Here is a 20,254-nt window from a genome sequence, read left to right as displayed (position 1 = left end):
CATCAATTTTTGAGTGGCATAAGAGGTTCAAGGAAGGCAGGGAGTTCGTGAGGGACTATGTAAAGTGTGGGAGGAGTAAGGATGTCAGAACACCAGAGTTGCTTGGCCAAATAAAAAATTTCATCGATAAGGACCGTCATGTGTCTATAGAGATAATAATTGCCCAGTTTGATGTCAGTGTGGGAACTGTATGCACAATTATTCTCAAAGAAATTGAAGATATGGAAGATTTTCACAAAGTTTGTCCCAAGTGTGCATCTTCGTTGTCGCAGACTATTTGACAAAGATGGGCATCAAGACAGTTCCTCACCCTCCCTATAGTCCAAACCTTGCTCCCTGTGACTTTTGGTTATTCTCTAAGCTCAAGGAAAACCTTAGAGGCTGTCGTTATGAGATAATTGAGGAGATGAAAGAAACAGTGATGAGGGCCATTAACACGCTCGCACAAGAAGGCTTCCATGGGACCTTCCAGAAGTTTTTGGAATAGTACAAGTGCATTGCAGCCGAAGGAGATTACTTCAAAGGGGACTAGAGTTCCATGTGGGCACTATCAATAAAAGTGCCCATATGAAAAAAGTCTGGAAACTTATTGAAGGCACCTCGTAATACATAAAATAACTATAACGACAGTAGAGAGTGTAACTGTAGAAATAAGAATGAATGCCTATTACAAGGTAAATGTTTTATAAAGGTGTAATCTACATGGGTACTGTATTCACAAATGACAACACTAACCACATAAAATATTGCATTAGTAAGACAAGCACTGAATTTAAAACAAGATATAGAAACCACAAAATATCATTTAGTAACCCAGATAGTGGTGTGGACACTTCATTATCCAAACAGGTAATATCTCTTAAAAGTCACAAGCTAATACCTACAGTAAGCAACCCGGACACTTGTCTACTTTGCCTTAATCGATTACATGATTTTGGTTCTAGAAACAGTCTAAGATTGAAGCCTTATGCTTAAAAGGATCTTAATAAATTGAAATTCAGTAAAACTTGCTAAATTGGTGCCTAATAACTATGGATTAAATTTAATTCAAATCCCAAATATTTTAATTTTCAAATGAGAGGATGTGTCTATATATGGGCTGTGCGCATATCAGATGATATTTATTGATGTTTAATAGCTATTGCAAAACATTAACAAAAATCGAAGGTAGTTGAGTTTTTTACAATGAGCTTCCACTTCATTTTTGAACCCGTTTCACAAAACTAAATTACATTAAAATAACCCATTACAACCCGATACGCCCACCATGTTACATATTCCAAAATTTATAATGATCAGTTAATTAGTTTAGGAGTGAATCTTATACATTTATTTTAAGAAGAGTTAATAAAGTGAACCTTGAGTTTACTTTCGGCAGCCTGATGCCTCTTACTTCTCTTATTTTGCCCTTTAGTCTTCATATTCCATGATGTTTCTGACAAAGAGGAAAGAATTTCTGTTTTCTGGATCGAATCTATTCCATCTAAAACTTATCGTTGGCAAATTGTTTTGCTTTGTTTTTTACTTTTTACTTTGACATCGTATTTTTTTAGCTCCTTACATTAAATGGCTACATGCATTGTCTGGACTGATTTCCATAAGAAAAAAAAAACACATACAAGTATAAAAACATGTACGCATAACTAATTTTATATAAATAGAGTTTGCGTACAAGTTTGACGGAATTTCAGTCTGATCCACACGTGTGAATTTGATTAACGCACAACATATACAATTTTAATAATTGATATTCTAATGTTCACGTTTATTAGCGACGCACGTGCCGGAGCCCATTTTACAACACGTGTGATTGTATACAATACGAGGTCATAATATAAAGGAAGAATAAGTTAGGAACGGTTGAGTTTACATGCATATATATATATATATATATATATATATATATATATATATATATATATATATATATTCTTACGTGAAAGAGGTTTGTGAAAGATACACGTAAGGGGTGAGCAATACATGACACATCAAAAAGAGGGTGAAAATAACATATATGATTATGAAGTAAATATTTCATGTTAAAAGGTCTCTGGAACGTAATCGAAATAAACATGAACTGCCAGGGTAAACAATCTATATAGAATCCATGAGGGTGATATCAAGCAAATACGACTTACATTGATATTATCTGGGAATTAATCTGAGAATTAAATCATGGACAAGTAAAAATGGGTTATGCTAAAATGGTTAGTTATCTGTGTGCCACCAGAAGCAAGATTTAATGAAATGGCGTCGGAGGTGTGGAAAAAATATGTTAAAATGTAGAATTCAACGGACATGTCAAATTCCAGAAAAAGGCCAGGTTTCGTTTAGAATCTCGCGCATGCGTGTTGCCAGTCTTTTATGTACTTTTATTTAATTAAAGATTTCGTTCCTTCGGATTTTTTTTTTCTACTTATGTACGACAAATTAACGCACGAAAAGACACGACAATTGTTGATTCTCTATTCATGTGATATTAAGGCACGTCATTTGAGCAATCTTATGTCAAGAACAAAAGCAACCGATTCTAATTTAGACGGACTGACATGCTGCTCTAAAAATCTTTGTAAAACAAACAATTTTTTTTCAGACTGGCGAGATGAGATATTGGAAATTAAATAATGTGTTAGTATATTTACTTTTCATTGTCATTTTTCTGGTAAACATTTTTTATTCAAAAATACTTACTACACAAAAAAAAACACGATTTTAAAAAGTAAACAAATATTTTTTTTTTTAAACTTAAGGGATATTTTTTATATTTGACTCAAATTTTTTAATATCTCCGCTAAATCTGTAAAAAAAACAAAAAAACTTTATTTTTTTACAAAAATTTGCAGCGAGAAAACAGCAAGGATCATTTGTCGTGCCATAATTTATAGTACCTTAATTTGAATAATAAAACAAATTCTCTTGTTGTCTAGTATAATTCAAGGGAGATAATTTCATTTCAGCCGTATTTAATTTAACTCATGAACATACTGAGCTGGTACACATACATACTTCCAACAATAGCTGTCTGCGTTCGAAGAAAAATAAAGTTTAGAAAAAAAAAAAAACGATTTTCAATATAGGCAAGACGTTCTCGTTTATGAGAAAATTATTACATAATAGCATCGGCTTTCAATTCGTTTGACTTAAGTAGATCTCATCTCCGTTTGACAGAGATATAAAAAAAGTCATAAGAACCAAAAAAAAAAAAAAAGAAAAGAAACAAAAAAAAAAACAGAAAAGAACTTAGATCAAACCAAATTGAAACGCCCCGGTGAAAGCATTTCCGTTCCAACTTATCCTTTATTTAACAACATTGGTTTTTTTTTTAAAGGATTTTTTTGTGTGTCCATAAAAAGTACACACACACACACACACACACACACACACACACAAACACACACACACACACACACACACACACACACACCAAATGTAACCCTTTATTGCTATGTAGGACAACTTCTTTATTTCGAATCAAAAAAGAATTGCAATAATGACACATGAATTCTTCTTTTAATGTCTTTTTTTACAAGGATGTCACCATTTATCACGGCCAGAAGGTCACTCGAGGATAAAGGTTAATAAGTGTAAGGCATTCAGTGAGGTAACAGCGTAATATTCGGTAGTGGTGGAAATTGGGTAGAATTCGATTATTAAAGAAGGCAGTCCATCAAGAATTTGTTTACATTGTACTTGAAAACGACCATCTTGTGGTCAGCTGGGAAGCAGGTCCATGGTACAGAGTTCCATAGGCGGACAGTTCTAGAAAACAAATTTTGTTCATAGAATTTGCGTTTAGATTTAGGGACATATAGAGAACGGGTGAACTTTTTTCTTTTCTTTTTTACATGGTAGTCTAGTCACCACTTATCAAGGCCTGGAAGCCACTCAGGGATAAGGGTTATTGCATGTATAGTAATCAATAGGATAATATCGTAGTAATCATTAGTAATGGAGATTTGATAAAGTGTCTTACTTAAGGGGGCGGTTTATCAGGAATTTGTGTAGATTGGACTTGAAGACATCCAAGTTGTAGTAAGGTGGGAAACAGGCAAATGAAAGAGAGTTCCACAGGCGTGCAGTTCTAAGAAAGAAGCTTTGTTCATGGAATCTACGTTTTGATTTAGGCACAGATAAAGAGTGGGGAAAATTATTGACAGTGGTTTCAGCTAGACGGGTGTTTTTTGTGAAAGATTGGTGAGGGGGGATCAGAGATTGAAGCTCAGACGAGCACTTGCCATGGAAATAACGATAAACCAAAGACAGGCTCGCAGCGTCTTTTCTGTGGGGGGGGGAGATTGCAGGGAAGAGAAAAGGGCATACCCCACTAATCCACGAAATCTATTTTGTACTCTGTCAAGGCAGGATAGGCTGTTTTTTGGCAACTCCTGCCCAGATGTGGCAGCAGTACTCCATCCTTGGACGTACTTAGCTTTTATATAGATAGAAAATTGCATCAGCAGTGGGATATCTTCTGGAGCGGAAGAAGGATCCTACCATTTTTCCAGCGACCTTGGCAACAGACTTGATGTACGTGTTCCATTTCAGATCAGGAGTAAAGATCAATCCCAGAAGTTTGTCAAAGCATGGAGCCTCTCCTAGACGAGAGCCAGCCATTTCAATTGTTGACAGTGGGTGTAGCTAGACGAGTGCTTCTTGTGAATGCTTTAAGCATGTAATCATACGACAGTTTTATACTCCTTTGCATCGTTATTGACCTCTGCAAGATTGTTAAGCCGCACTGGTTGGACGGTAGAGGGCAGACAAGTGATGCATGTTATATACGCCCTCTTTACATTCACAAATTTTGGGATCATGCTCACTGACGCGGTGGCGTAGCAAAGGCGGCACGTGCCAGGGAGGGTGGGAAGCATTTTAAGGGGGGTAAAAATAGAAAATCGAAAAAAGAATTATATTAAAAAAGTAATAAGATGAAAGTCTAAAATTAGACCCTTGATTGTAATTCCATGAAAATAATTATTTTCATGACTTTTTAAAATTTTGAAAGTTAACGGATTATCAATGATGGAGAGGTGGGGGGGGGGGGGAGAAGAATCTTACGACAACCCCGGATGGGAAAAATAATTGCTACGCCACTACGCCACTGCATTGATGAACTCAATGTGTTTTTTCTTTCTTTTTTTTTTTTTTACTTTAATAAAAAGAAAATAAGAAAAACTCATTTTATTTTTACTCCATATAGCATATAAAGTTATCTTGTTGGATTTTCAAAGTCAGACCCAGCTAATTATGTAAGCAGACAAATCAAATTTGTTTCAGACTAGTCAATTTTCAATTTTTATTGTTATACATGGGTAGCGGGACAGCACTATTGTCCAAGGAAAAGTAAGACGCCTCTTTCCCTCTGCTAGTCTGTGGGAGACCTTTGGGATGATTGAGAACCCACTTAGCCCCTCGATCAGGGTAACGTGAGTTCATGGAAAGCAGGTGACGGAAATAAACAAAAATAATTCTGTTCATGGTTTCGTATTTCGTTGTGCTGAGCAGAGGATATCTCTGGGTATAATGCTCAGATCAATCGCCCAGTATGGGCACTGCTCGAACAGAAAGAAACTGCAGCCTTTACTGTCTGTACAACTGCAAAGAAAGCTATGGTAATACATCAAGCTATTTATTCGAGACACAGCGTCAATAGGGTTTTGAATCAGAACACCTCGCTCGGTAAAGATGACCATGAAAGACAAGTGGAACCTGATCATCATCAAACTACTCTCTGACAACCAGCAAAGAATAATGAGAAAAATCGCGAGTCGAAGAAACAGAGGACGACAGCGAGAAACATACATTGATAGTCTGAAAACCTGGGCAACATCAAAAATAATGAGCAACAATGAATTCATGAGTGCCTCCATGGAGAGAGATCACAGTGTAGTATCTGTTCTGATGCCCCACTTAAGTTAATTCGTTCTTAGTCAATGGAGGAGAAACCCTTCTACACTAAGGCAATGTTTATTTTTGCCTACTTTCTGAGTGCCCCTTTTTGGGGAGCTGGTTTTCCTCCACATTAAAAACGACTTTGCGTCACATTTTGTTTTCGTGGGGAAGCAAATAAATACCAATTCTTTAAAATTTCTTCGGTGCTACCAGATCAGGCTGTCTGTAGATGTCAGCTTCTTGGCTTAAATACACCAAACATTGATGCTATTGTTTATTTTACAATGTTTTATTATGACTAATGATGCACCTTCTTCTAGTGATGTTAGTAGCAGCATTAAGCTGGATACTCCACCAGAGTAGATGAATTCGTGTCTTGGAATCTAGTAAGTTTAAGAAACTGCCAGAACGGTACACTATAACATATTTAACAAGTCAATTGAGGAGAAAATTAATATTCTTAACTTCTTTATTAACTCAACATTTGAAATGTAAAGAAGATTTAATGGAATATTAGAAAATCTATGTGCTTCATATAGTGATATACGGCATAATCTCGTTGACACACTGGTTCCCATTTGATCACCAAAGTTAAGCAACATTAAGCCTGGTCAGTACCAAAATGGGTGACCATTTGGGAATTCCAGGTGCTCTATGGGCTCTCCGCTTATCCCGGCATTGTTTCCAGTGATCCTGGAGTTCTCCTTGCCACTGGACTCAAGCCGTGCCGATTCAGGGGAGGTGTGGTTGGAGGATTTCACAACACTTGCCTCACTCATAATTCCATGTGCAGATACACTTACAGGGGTTATCCATTGTCTTTCGAGATTGCACAAAGGCTTCTACTTTTTCAACTTGGAAGGGCTCTCTGCTATATTAATAATAATACGGCTCACGAGTGTTTTTTAACACATTTCATTAACTGTTTGCTCATATTATAAGCTCTATTTCCTATTTGGTATTATCGAGCTTTTATATCTGGCTGAGATAATTTTATAAATATTAATTTTTTAATATTTATAATTTACTTTAATTTTACCATCTTGGATCATTTTGGTAAATTCAATTGTAATTTTCATTTTACATATATATATATATATATATATATATATATATATATATATATATATATATATATATATATATATATATATGAATGGAGTTGGTCCTTGCTAATGGAGTCAGAGATGGCTTCATTGTCAGGTTCGAATTTATCGACTTGTGTTAATCGTGACACTCTGCACTGGATGAAACACTAGTATTTGAAAGCATTTAATAATTATTATAGTTAATAATTATTATAGTAAATGAATTATATATAAATATATATATATTTATATAATGATTGCAACGTCTTGTCAGACGAGTGCCATTCCCTCAGACACTTAAAGTCCATGAACTCAGAAATTACTTTTTTTTTTTAGTCCTACCGGTGAATTCACACGCTCAAGCAGGCATGACACTGAAGATGGTCATTGAGATCAATTTTTACATGCTTCCAGCATTTCAAGCCTCCATGCGTCACGATTTTTCCATCGCCACAGGACCACTTTTATAGACAAATGCCTGAGGGAGTATCTATACACAGATTATGTTACAGAGTCTTAGCTTTGTACGACAACTGAGTCTCTCGGCTCAAAATGTTGAGATCCAGCAACAAGCAAGAGCAAGATAGCCAGCAACAAGTTAAACTGCAGACCAGCTTAATGCGGGTACTGGTCTCCCGCTTTATGGTTTTTTAAATCAGAGAGTTGCTTCTCCTAGAAAGGTTGCCTTCACCACGACTTAAAAGAGTCCTCTCCACCCCAACACACACACAAACACTCACGGTGCTAGTTGGCCGTTGATCTCGAAAAAAGGGATATATATATATATATATATATATATATATATATATATATATATATATATATATATAGTTGGCCGCGGTGTTGCTTTTCATCTTCTGAGGAAGATATATTTAGGAAGATTGTGTGAGTATTAGTGCGAGTAGGACTAGTAGATTTTTATATATGGTAGCAGCGGGGAATAAGTATAAACTGTGAGTGCCAAATGTTAAGGAGAGGAGTTGTCCAGTTCTGTGGTCAGGGCGTAATCAGGTAGAAGACATACATATACACACACATATACACATACATATGTATGCATACATATATGCATAATAAATATACATACATATATATATACACACATATATACACATGCACGTGCGCTCACACACATACATATAAATACAGATATATTATTCAATTTAGGTAAACAAAATGACCTTTTGTTGCCACAATACATTTACGGTTTCAATTATAAAATAAATTTCTATCAGCCGGCAGATGCCTCTGTTCTTACTCAAGGCTAGTTTTTAATGAAAATAAGAAATAAGGAAGAATTTTTACTTTATTTTTTTCTCATTTTCTTTTTTTTTAAATTATAATTTTTATAGTGTTATTGGATTCACTGGCAGAAAAGGGGGTGGTTTAATCATCAGCCACTAGACATAATAAGAATAAGAATAAATTGGGTTAGACGGCTAGGTGAAAAAAAAAAATATATATATATATATATTTTTTTTTTTTTTTTTCACCTAGCCGTCTAACCCAATTTATATATATATATATATATATATATATATATATATATATATATATATATATATATATATATATATATATATATATATATATATATTACGAGGTATATTTGGTAAAAAAAAAAAAAACTGGGGAAAAGGTGGTCAATAAATAAGTAGAGTTAAATATGTTTTTATTTTTTCGACTGTTTTTTGGGGTTGTTTTTTTTTTAAATCATTACAAATTGTTTCAATAGACAGGAAAATAATATTATCCTACCGATCTCTTCAGATAATTCAAGTCAAAAACTTGATTTGAATTATCTGAAAAAACTTTGACTTGAATTATCTGAAGAGATCGGTAGGATAATATTATTGCCCTGTCGATTGAAACAATTTGTAATGATTTGAGGAAAGAAAAAACATCAAGATAAAAACACACACACACACATATATGTGTGTGTGTGTGTGTGTGTGTGTGTGTGTGTGTGTGTGTGTGTGATTGAATGACTTACTGACTAGATGGTTTTCTCACGAATGATAAAAAATTATATATATATTTTTATATAGTTTTAAAGGTTAAAAACGTCAAAGACTATATATATATATATATATATATATATATACCTCGTTTTTTGTGTTTTTTGTTGTTTTTTTGTTTGTTTGTTTTTTTTTTGCTTGAGGTAGTTGCTTGTCTAGCCGCACTGATGAGCTGTAAAACAGCGAAATAGTACTGTATGTAGGTTACTATAATGCTCCCGATCTTAGTTTGAGCATTTGGGAAGTGATATGCAAATTACCATTTGCGTATTAAGCGATGCTCTTTGTGTAAACAAACTGAGTTTAGGAACTTTGGACAATGTCAAAACATTGTTAATTCACTGGCCGCAGCAGCCGTATAGCGTTTGGGCGATCAGGTTTCGATCATGGCTTGAGGTAGTTGCTTCTCTAGCCGCACTGATCAGCTGTGGAAGAGCGAAACAGTACTGTATGTGGATGACTATATATATATATATATATATATATATATATATATATATATATATATATATATATATATATGTATGTATGTATGTATGTATGTATGTATGTATGTATGTATGTATGTATGGAGTTTCCGGCATGATTATCCATCCCCAACGGAAACGATAAAAGAAAATTAAAGAAAAAAACATAAATAAGAAAAACATATAAAATCACACCAAACATTAACTAATTCCTTTTCTCCATTCTACAAAAGAAAAACAATTGAACTGTCTGAACTAACGCAAATAAATTAACAATTTAGGCATACAACCTTTCATATATACCTATGCCGGGTTTCTCAACTTTTTTGGAATTTTATAGCCAAGATTAGAACTTAGCAGCCATTAAATTTTTTCGCCTATTTTATAAAAAGATCTATAATAATTATTCATGTTTATGATGATGAGCGATGCCGGCTAGGAATTAACTGGAATGCTACAGAAAAAATGTCTACTTTCAGATTCGAAACCACGATAGCATAAGTTATTGAAACTCAAATTCACACCGATCAACCGAAAATATTTTGACCTATTTAAATCAGTTCGGCATAGGGTTACAAAAGTAAAAATGCGTTTTATCTACTGCAGATGTAAAATAGTTCGATTATCTAAGATAAATTTAAAAAAAACACACATATATAAAAAAGATTAGTAAATATTTATTAATTAATAAAAAGTGGATAGATTTTTTTCGATTTAAATTAAATAATATGTTAATATATTTGATGATGTGGCGTGAAACGATTATCTTAAAAAATGCCTTTCTATCGGTTAGTCATAGAAAATATTAAACTGGAAAGGAAATGCTAAAAATGTCGGAACATTTGTTTCCAATTGTTAATTTTACATACTTTTAAATTTGAATGATGAATTTTTAAAAGAAAAGAGGCTTGCCTTTTTTCTGTTGTTCTTGGCCTTCGGGCCAGGATCAAAGTGTAGTATCTATTCCGGCAGATGCTGCAAGCTATGACTAGCTATGACTAGCAAAGACCAGATGTGGGGGCAACCCCACATGCCTGACCATTAACCAGCTCCCATTTCCCACCTCTCGGGAGCTGGTCCCCTTATTCCCTTCCCCCTCCCTTCACTCCTCACATTAAAAATCGGCCTTGTGCCTAATTTGCTCGGTGGGGAGCAAATAAATACCATCTATTCCGGCAGATACTGCAAGCTATGACTAGCAAAGACCAGCTATGACTAGCAAAGACCATATGTGGGGGTAACCCCACATATCTGACCTTGGTCACTGAAGGGGCAACCCTTCATACCAACAGTTTCTAATTCAGCTCCCACTTCCCACCTCTCGGGAGCTGGACCCCCCTTTCCCTCCCCCTTCCCCTGTCTCCACATTAAAAAACGGCCTCCTGCCTAATTTGCTCAGTGGGGAAGCAAATAAATAAACAGATACTGCAAGCAAAGACCTTATGTGGGGGCGACCCCACATATAAGACCTTGGTCAATGTAGGGGCAACCCTTCATACCAATTGTCACTATCCAGCTCCCCTACTCCCTGGGGAGTTGGTCCCCATTTCCCCTTGACTCTTCACTTTAAAAATCGGCATTGTGTCTAATTTGCTCGGTGGAGGAGCAAATAAATAGCCCTGTTGTTCTTGGCCTTCGGGTCGGGATCAAAGTGTAGTATCTATTCTGCAGCTGCTGCACTTAAGATAATTTGTACCAGTCAATGGAGGGGAACCCCTCTATATTGGGACAATTATTATTTTTGGTAACCAGAGTGCCCCCTTTTTGCCTACTTTTAGGGGAGCTGGTTTTTTACCCCACATTAAAAACGGCCTTGTGCCTAATTTGCTTTGGTGGGGAAGCAAATAAATACATTAAAAGAGTTCAAGGACATGTGATCTCGATAAGGATATTGGATCAAAACTATTGATTCCCAACCTGCGGTTAGTTTGGTTCTTAATCAGCCGTTTAACTGCGATGCTGCGACACATGCATATAACTTTGCTGGGTTTTTTTTTTTTTTTGTATTTTTTAAACTTTCTTATAAAGCTGGAGATGGGGCATCCTACAGGATGCCAGCCATTTACCCGCTACCTCAGGAATGTCAACAGAGACATTTTTTTCTAGATTCTAACCGTCTTTGTAAGTGCGAATGTTTTAATCTCTCTTGCACTTGGTTCACCTGGTATGTTTACCAGGTAGTTTTTGAAAATTTTTTTCATGTGTTCGATTGCTTCTATAATTACTGGAATGGTGAAGATCTTCCTAAGATTCCAGTTTCTTTTCATGTCCATAAGACCTTGGTATTTCGTTATCTTTTCCCTCTCAGCTCTGTTTAACACGGCATCATTGGGGGACACTAACTTATACCAAGGTTGCTCTTTTTTTTACATAGGAATCACCACTTATCAAGGCTCAGAGACCACTCGAGTATAAGGGTTAAGCGTGTACAGTAGTCAATTGGACAATATAGTAATCGTTAGTAATGGAAATTCGGTGAATTTGTTAACTTAAGTGGAACGGCTCATCAAGAACTTGTCTACGTTGGACTTGAAGACAACCAGATTGTAGTCTGTTGGAAAGCAGGAAAACGGAAGACAGTTCCACAGGCGTGCAGTTCTAAGAAAGAAACTTTGTTCATGGAATCTACGTTTAGATTTAGGCACAGATAAAAAGTGGAGGGAATTATTGATAGTGGTTTCAGATAGACGAGTGTTTCTTGTGAAAGTTTGGCAAGGGGGGGCATAGATTGAAGCTCAGTCGAGCACTTGCAATGAAAATAACGATAAAGCAGAGACAAACTCGCAACATCTCTTCCGTGCTCCTTTCTCCGTCTTTCATAACAATTTTTTTTTTTGCTACTTTTTTCTTTCTTAGATCGACATCTGTATTATAAAATATATTTTTAAAAACGTTATATTTCGTTAACTCTGCTTTCAGCGTTCTTTTTTCACACACTTCCGCTTATTTGTGCTTGTTAGCGTGTTTTATTGTTGAGATGTACATACCACGATTCTCGCTACAGACGTTCTTCAACCGTTGTATTTAGATAATCTTAATCTTTTTAGTGTTTTTTTATATGATCGGTTAATCCGATTTAAGTGGATAAAAAAAACATCAATGTTCACAAATAATCGCCAACAATCATAGCCAAGAAAAACGTCACCATAAAATAATGTCTTATATCTAAATGAATAAATGTGAAAGTTTTTGATATATCATTCCGATATCACTACCCAAAACGGTTATCGCAATCTGTTACTGTCATCAATAATACAACATTATATTTTGAAATAATATATATAAAGTACAGACGAACGATTCAAAGACAACTATTTTGGAATGCCAAATTGGTATAACTATGTTTTAAACAGTTCATAATAAATAAATGTTTTGTGTTATTGATTTGTAATTTCATTGTCATATTTTTTCTGTATATTTGCAATAGTTTCATCGTCATAATAGTAATTAATTAAATTGATTTAATAAGAAAAATATGAAAAACTTTCTTAAAATATGTTTATTAATTTCCAAGGAGGTGATAGTTTAAATGAAAGTAATATATCTTAACTAGCTAGAAAGATATACAGATGAGGCATAAAAGTTCACACAGATAGGGTGCTCTTCTCCCTCTCTCTCTCTCTCTCTCTCTCTATATATATATATATATATATATATATATATATATATAAAATATATATGGCGATCACTAACTTACTGCCTAGCTCTACGTACGTATTGAGCACTGTTGAAGTAAATACTTAAAGTTTATGCATAAATTTATACTTTCGTATATTAATTTATGTGATTAAATGAAGTAGTTATATATATATATATATATATATATGTGTGTGTGTGTGTGTGTGTGTGTATATATATATATATATATATATATATATATATATATATATATATATATATATATATATATCATTCAAACACGGTAGTATTTGAATATATCGTTAAGTGGCAGTTTTAGTCATTTACAACTGCTTTAAAGCTTCACCGCTCACTCATTTTTTGACCAAATTTCAAACAATTATTAGTTTATAGACCAGCTATATTGTGAAAACATTTTTCCCCCAATTTTCCTTCAGTAAAACAAAAGTTATGAGGAATTTTCTGGTGTTCAAAATCGTAATAAAAATCTAAGGAGGTGAGCGACGTTTTTTTATGACTGGTTTCCATAGCAACCACGTATCTTCAGCGACTACTGTTGCTACTAATTCACTAATGAAAGCAGGAAAGGGAGATAATTGGGCGATTTTATTGAAAGTAGACGAGTGCCGTACATTGTTATTATATATGTGTTTATGGGGCAAAAAAATAAAAATAAAATTAAACAAAGAACAAGTGAATTTATTAAAAGCCTGGAAAAATCATGGATTACAATAGAAAAATGCGAGCATGAAAAGTAATATGGTTAAGCTTAAACATGGAAAAGTAAAGGAGTAGTTGTTAAAACTGGAAAAGAAAAGGACAAAGTATTCTAGTAAAAAATATAATAAATGTATAACTTTAAATATAGCAGCATTAAGAATTTTTTAATACAATTTATAACATTATATAATCAATTTTAATGCTGCAATATTTTAAGTTATAAATTTATTATATTTTTTACTAGAATATCTTGTCCTTTTCTTTTCCAGTTTAAACAACTAGTCCTTTACTTTTCCATATTTAAGCTTAACCATATTACTTTTCATTCTCACATTTTCTATATTATAGAAATCTCTTTTAAAAACGATAAAAAGAAAAAAAATTAACGTCGCCCTGGTTACGTTTCCTTCACCCATATTCCAACTTCTAAATGAGGCTATACTTACTCTCTCTCTCTCTCTCTCTCTCTCTCTCTCTCTCTCTCTCTCTCTCTCTCTCTCTCACACACACACACACACACACACACACACAGATACACACATACAAACACACAAATACACCTATAACGATCGCTCCCATTCCGTAGAAGGGAAATGTGTTTTTTCTCTCCATCTCCTTTCAAAACTCTTGACACGGAATAGAAATTTTTGAGAAACACTTATGTTTAATACTTAGCAAATCATTTTTATATATCTCATTTTAAAATCGAGGCTTTTCAAGAAAAACAGCCATTGTTTAAACTTAATTAAACTAACATTATTCTTAACATGGAATTCTGCAAGTAAAAACATATCCTTTATAAGTAAACGCCCTTCACTCTTCGATTAAAATATGTTTTGTGGAGGTGGAGGGATCTCTTTCATCCAATAAAAACCAAAATTAATGCGATCTTAAAAATATATTTTTTTCAATTTGCAGAAACAATATGTAGAGAAATGTTGGAAAATACGTTTCGTGCTTATTTATAAGAAATAATATGACCCGTTGTGTCATTCATTGAGCTTGTATCAGAAAAAGGTGCGTTTCGGGTTTCCTTATTTAGTTACACATAATCAACAAAACGCAATTAATTCCACTGTCTCTTCGCCGATGTTAAAAGCTTTAAAACTGCTTTAAAATTCCGAAGAGACAAAATAGTAGATACATGTCAGCCATTTTAATCTATTACGAGGTTAATATTAAAATGGCGTAATATGCAACCAATTCGAAATTCGAAAGCCGTTTTAAAGTTTTTAACATCGGCGAAGAGATGATGAAATTAATTAGGTTTTGTTGATTATGTGCGACAAATTAAGGCGCGGCAAATGCACGAGAAGGCACGACAACAGCTCCTGTTGATTCTCTACTTGTTTGACATTTAGGATCGTCATTCGGGCAACCTGGAATGCTTATATCAAGAACAAGAAACAACTGATTTTAATTTAGATAGACTGACATGCCGTGTTCTTCTTTCGGTAAAAATCTTTGTTTTATGTTGAACTCATCTCTTTTTTAAATATCCCCCCTAAGTCTGAAAAAAAATATTATTTTACAGTGATTTTTAGTGAAAAAAAAAAAAAAAAAAAAAAAACAGGAGGAATTTGTTGTGCCTTGGTTGGTCGTGCCTAAATATCACACGAATAGAAGATCAGCAGTAGTTATGCTTTGTCGCATATTTGTCGTGCCTTAATTTGCTGCACACGCGAAATTAATTAATTCCCTGAATAAAAATTTAAAGGAAATCATTAATTTACGCACATGACCCTTCTCTATCAAAGAACACCAAAATAATTATTATTTCCTTTTTTTTTCTTTTTTTTTCATTTTTCCTTCGCAAACCAGCAGAATATTTTGGTTTAGAAGCACAAATGAACAATATTACTTTTTTTTTTACTGCTGAATCATCGTTCATCAAGGCCAGGAGTCACTCGGGAATAAAGGTTAATGCAATTGAAATGATTGTCAGTCCGAACAATGAAAAACATAATGGGAGCCATCACATTGGCCAATAGTATTAAATTACTTCTAATGCAGGTTTTTAACAAGTGTTTGTTAACATTGGGTTTGAAGACGACTAAGTTGTAATTAGCAGAGAAGCAGTCTGGAAGCAATGTGTTCCACAGGCGAAAAATCCTTGCAAATACTGCCTGAAACCAGGCACAGAAGGGTTGGAGCAAAAGTAAAGTCTTTTTCGGTGTGGTAAGAAAACAAGCTCTTTTTGTGAATGTCTTAGCAGAAGTGTTTCAAAGGGTTGAATATTGCTTTGAAATTTAGAAGTATCACGATAGAAGACATATGTCAGCCATTTTAAATCTCTATCTCTATTATTATATAAAAAGCACTTTGTGTGTGTATATGTGTGTGTGAGTGTGTGTGTGTGTGTGTGTGTGTGTGACTTCTTTCATCGTAGGTCCCGAAACAGCTGAGCCTATCTTTTGCAAATTTCACACAAAGCTAATTTATATGTCTGGCAGTGTTCTTAGATATGTTTTGCGCAGAAATTCATCCGATAAGTATTGAGACTCGAAAAAATCCGACCTTAAAAATAGCTTTTCTCTCTTATAGATAAAAAAAAAGAACAACTTTTACAGGGGAATATTGTACGTTACACTGGCAAAGGAGACTCCGCCATTTTATTTTAATTTTTTCGTATTAATGAGTTGAATTTACGATAAAAGAAGAGGTACCATTTAAAATCGTCACAAATCATTTCTTCGTTTGCATATTTTAAAACTAAATATTAATCAGAAGGGGCTTTTTTAGGGCATTCATCGTCAAACCCAAATATCAGCTGACGTGGTATTGTAAACAAACAGAGACGGAAATTGATGAACGACATTATTTATTTATTTATTTATTTATTTCTATTCTTTATTTATTTATTCATTTATTTTTATTTTATTTTTTATTTTTTTATTTTGCAAATAAGTCCACCAGGCAAATTATTCCTCATAGTATATAATAATCAATACAGAATTGATTCTATATTAATGCATATGCACTCTGCATGAATTAAAATGTCATGTTTAAGCGTATTGTACGACTGGGCAACGCCGGGCTGTCAGCTAGTAACAGATTTAATATGGCTGACTATCCGAATACTTCGCAATTCAAAAACAGTTATTCTGAAGCTTTTAACACCGTCAAAGTGAAAGTGAAAGTAAAAGTGAAAGTTAAATTTCTTGAATTAAAGTTTTAAAGAAGTTATTAATTTTACACACGCCCGCGTCCTATCAAAAAACTTCAATATCTTTCTTTATTTTGCATCTTGACTCGATTAAAAAAAAACTGCATATCGATATTTTGGTACTTTACCAAGGCCAAGAGTCATTCGAAGATAATGGCTAATGAGACGATATGATTGTCAATCAAGAGATGAGTAACACCATGGGAGTACTAATATTGATAAAATATATGAACTATTGATAAAATATGTGAACTGCTTTTGATTAATATTGATCGGTTGATGACAAGAATTTATTTAATTGGTTTTAAAGGCGATCAAATTGTAATCAACATGGAAGAAGTCTCGTCGAAATGTGTTTCTTTGTCTATGGAAATTCCGTCTGATACTAGAGATATGGCTGAACAAAGGAAAGGCACCCTCTATTGTGATAAAAAGACAAGCACTTACGGTGAACATCTTACAAGAAAGAACAAAAGATTGGAGTACAGTCGAGCACTTAGCAATAGAATAGTAAAAAGCTAGGAACATGTATAAGAAAAGAGTTGTAAAAAAGAGTAGAGACTAACCGCTTCCTAGATTTCGAAGTCAATTTTTAGGAGGGAGGATATCAATTTTAATTATAATCAGAAACTACTTTGAAAGCGACATTTTAAAAGCTCCAAAAAGAATATTCTCATAGACACGGTCGGTATATATATATATATATATATATATATATATATATATATATATATATATATATATATATATATATATATATATAGAGAGAGAGAGAGAGAGAGAGAGAGAGAGAGAAAGAGAGAGTAAAAAAATTTAATAATTGTGAATTATCAATCAGTTTCAAAAAGCAAAACAAACAAAATCAACTTGCGTGTACGATCGTTTCGTAAAACTATGTTCATTTTAATTAAAATTGACAATAATTATTAACAATAATTGACAAGTTTTTTCTTGGAACATAATCTCCTCATCAGCAAAAATGGGGGGGGTAAGACACCAAAATAAAACTAGCATTTTAAAAGCTCCAAAAAGAATATTCTCATAGACACGGTCGGTATATATATATATATATATATATATATATATATATATATATATATATATATATATATATAGAGAGAGAGAGAGAGAGAGAGAGAGAGAGAGAGAGAGAGAGAGAGAGAAAGAGAGAGTAAAAAAATTTAATAATTGTGAATTATCAATCAGTTTCAAAAAGCAAAACAAACAAAATCAACTTGCGTGTACGATCGTTTCGTAAAACTATGTTCATTTTAATTAAAATTGACAATAATTATTAACAATAATTGACAAGTTTTTTCTTGGAACATAATCTCCTCATCAGCAAAAATGGGGGGGGGGGGGTAAGACACCAAAATAAAACTAGCATTTTTTGTCGTAAGGCGGATGTTTCTTATTAAGTTCCATAAGAAAATTTGCAATGTTCTTTAAAATTATTGATACATTTATTAATACATTAAAATAGACTCTGCTCTTGAGATTACAGGTCTAATTCCATCTATAAAATATAAAACACACACTCACACACACATACATACATATATATATATATATATATATATATATATATATATATATATATATATATATATAATGAACTTGCAAAATACTTGTGCAAATGGAAACTCAACTTTCTTGGAGTTATATTTTTGGATTTTACCGTCATTGGATTATTTACCTTTCACCAGACTATCCATTCACGTGTAATCACCTGTTTCTTCACCATATTCCCTCTGCTTCACTTTTTGTTATCAAGTAAGATCTTTGACTTACTTGTTGTTTCATCAAATACTTTTGTATGCAAAATCCAATCCCGCATTTTGCTAATTCCTACCCTCTGATGAGAAGGAAAGTATTTATTCGAAACTCCGCGGATTAAGGACTATCCACTTATCAAGTGTTTCCTTTCCAGATGAAATATGTTTTTAACTCATTTTCAAAGTGTTTTTCAACATGTTTTATTAACTGTTTGCTCTTATATCTATCTATCTATATATATATATATATATATATATATATATATATATATAAAGAAATATCTATCTATCTATATATATATATATATAAAGAAATACACACATATATATATAAAAAGAAATATATATATATATATATATATATATATATATATATAAAGAAATATATATATAAAGAAATATATATATAAAGAAATATATATATATATATATAAAGAAATATATATATACATATATATATAAAGAAATATATATACATACATATATATATATATAAATAAAGAAATATTTATATATATATAAAGAAATATATATATATAAAGAAATATATCTATATATATATATATATATATATATATATATATAAAGAAATATATATATATCTATATATACAATATATCAATAATATATCTATCTATATATACAAAGAAATATCTATCTATCTATATATACAAAGAAATATATATATATATATATATATATATATATATATATATATATATATATATATATATATATATATATATAGATGCTTTTTTTTCTCTCAAATTGTCATCACCGCTCAGTATCCGGTCGACACAGATCGCAACTTACTTTTTTGTTTATAAATTAGAAGCGTAACAGAGTCCGTCTCTCTCTTCTGCACGCCACTATTCCTACCCTTTTCTAATATATATTTGTCGGACTCCAGAACTTTCTAATCGAACATTGAAATCTTTATATCGAATTCGGAAACCCGTAGACGGAATTCCGACACAAAGGCGCTCGAGTTCGCAAATAGATGCACCTGAAGAAGATCGAAGTTTATACTGGCCGAAATGTCGCGGATATGACAAGCAAGATGAGAAAAGTCGCTTGGAAGATTCAAATAATGAACGAAGCGACATGTTGTAAAAAAAAAAGAATGGTGAGAATTGAGAAAGCCAAGTGTTGTACAACAGGTGGGTTTAAAAGTTTGGAGTTTTGGAGAATGGAACTGTCGCACAATTTACGGACAGTGACAGAAGGGATAGAAATGCATGGAATCAAAGACTTATGCGAGGAAAATTGACATTAAAAAAATAGAATTGAAATTGTTGTGTTTTCTTTGAGTTTTTTTTTTAATGCATTATTACTTACTACTACTACTACTACTACTATGACTACTATGACTACGACGACGACGGCGGCAACGACGACGAGTTTTCATGCAAGTAATTATCAGCGACTGCTCACTGACAAAAACAGGTTGTGTTCCCTAGGGTCTAAGTTACAAGTCTTCCCAGATTTT

At 33.1% G+C, this 20,254-nt stretch overlaps 1 protein-coding gene and 1 pseudogene across 2 annotated transcripts in view; one reads left to right on the top strand and one right to left on the bottom strand.

Annotated features, from left to right (window-relative positions):
* LOC145245901 (VPS10 domain-containing receptor SorCS3-like) overlaps window positions 1-20,254 on the bottom strand; it is a 1,435,182-nt gene that overhangs the window by 1,411,582 nt on the left and 3,346 nt on the right. The gene's annotated exons all lie outside the window — the stretch shown is intronic.
* LOC145246199 (5S ribosomal RNA) lies at window positions 6,434-6,551 on the top strand (annotated as a pseudogene).

This window comes from Euprymna scolopes, chromosome 23 (genome assembly GCF_053919585.1).
Source record: "Euprymna scolopes isolate OS-2025 chromosome 23, ASM5391958v1, whole genome shotgun sequence".
In the NCBI taxonomy this organism is placed as follows: Eukaryota; Metazoa; Mollusca; class Cephalopoda; order Sepiida; family Sepiolidae; genus Euprymna; species Euprymna scolopes.
This window is presented reverse-complemented; position numbering and strand designations above follow the sequence as displayed.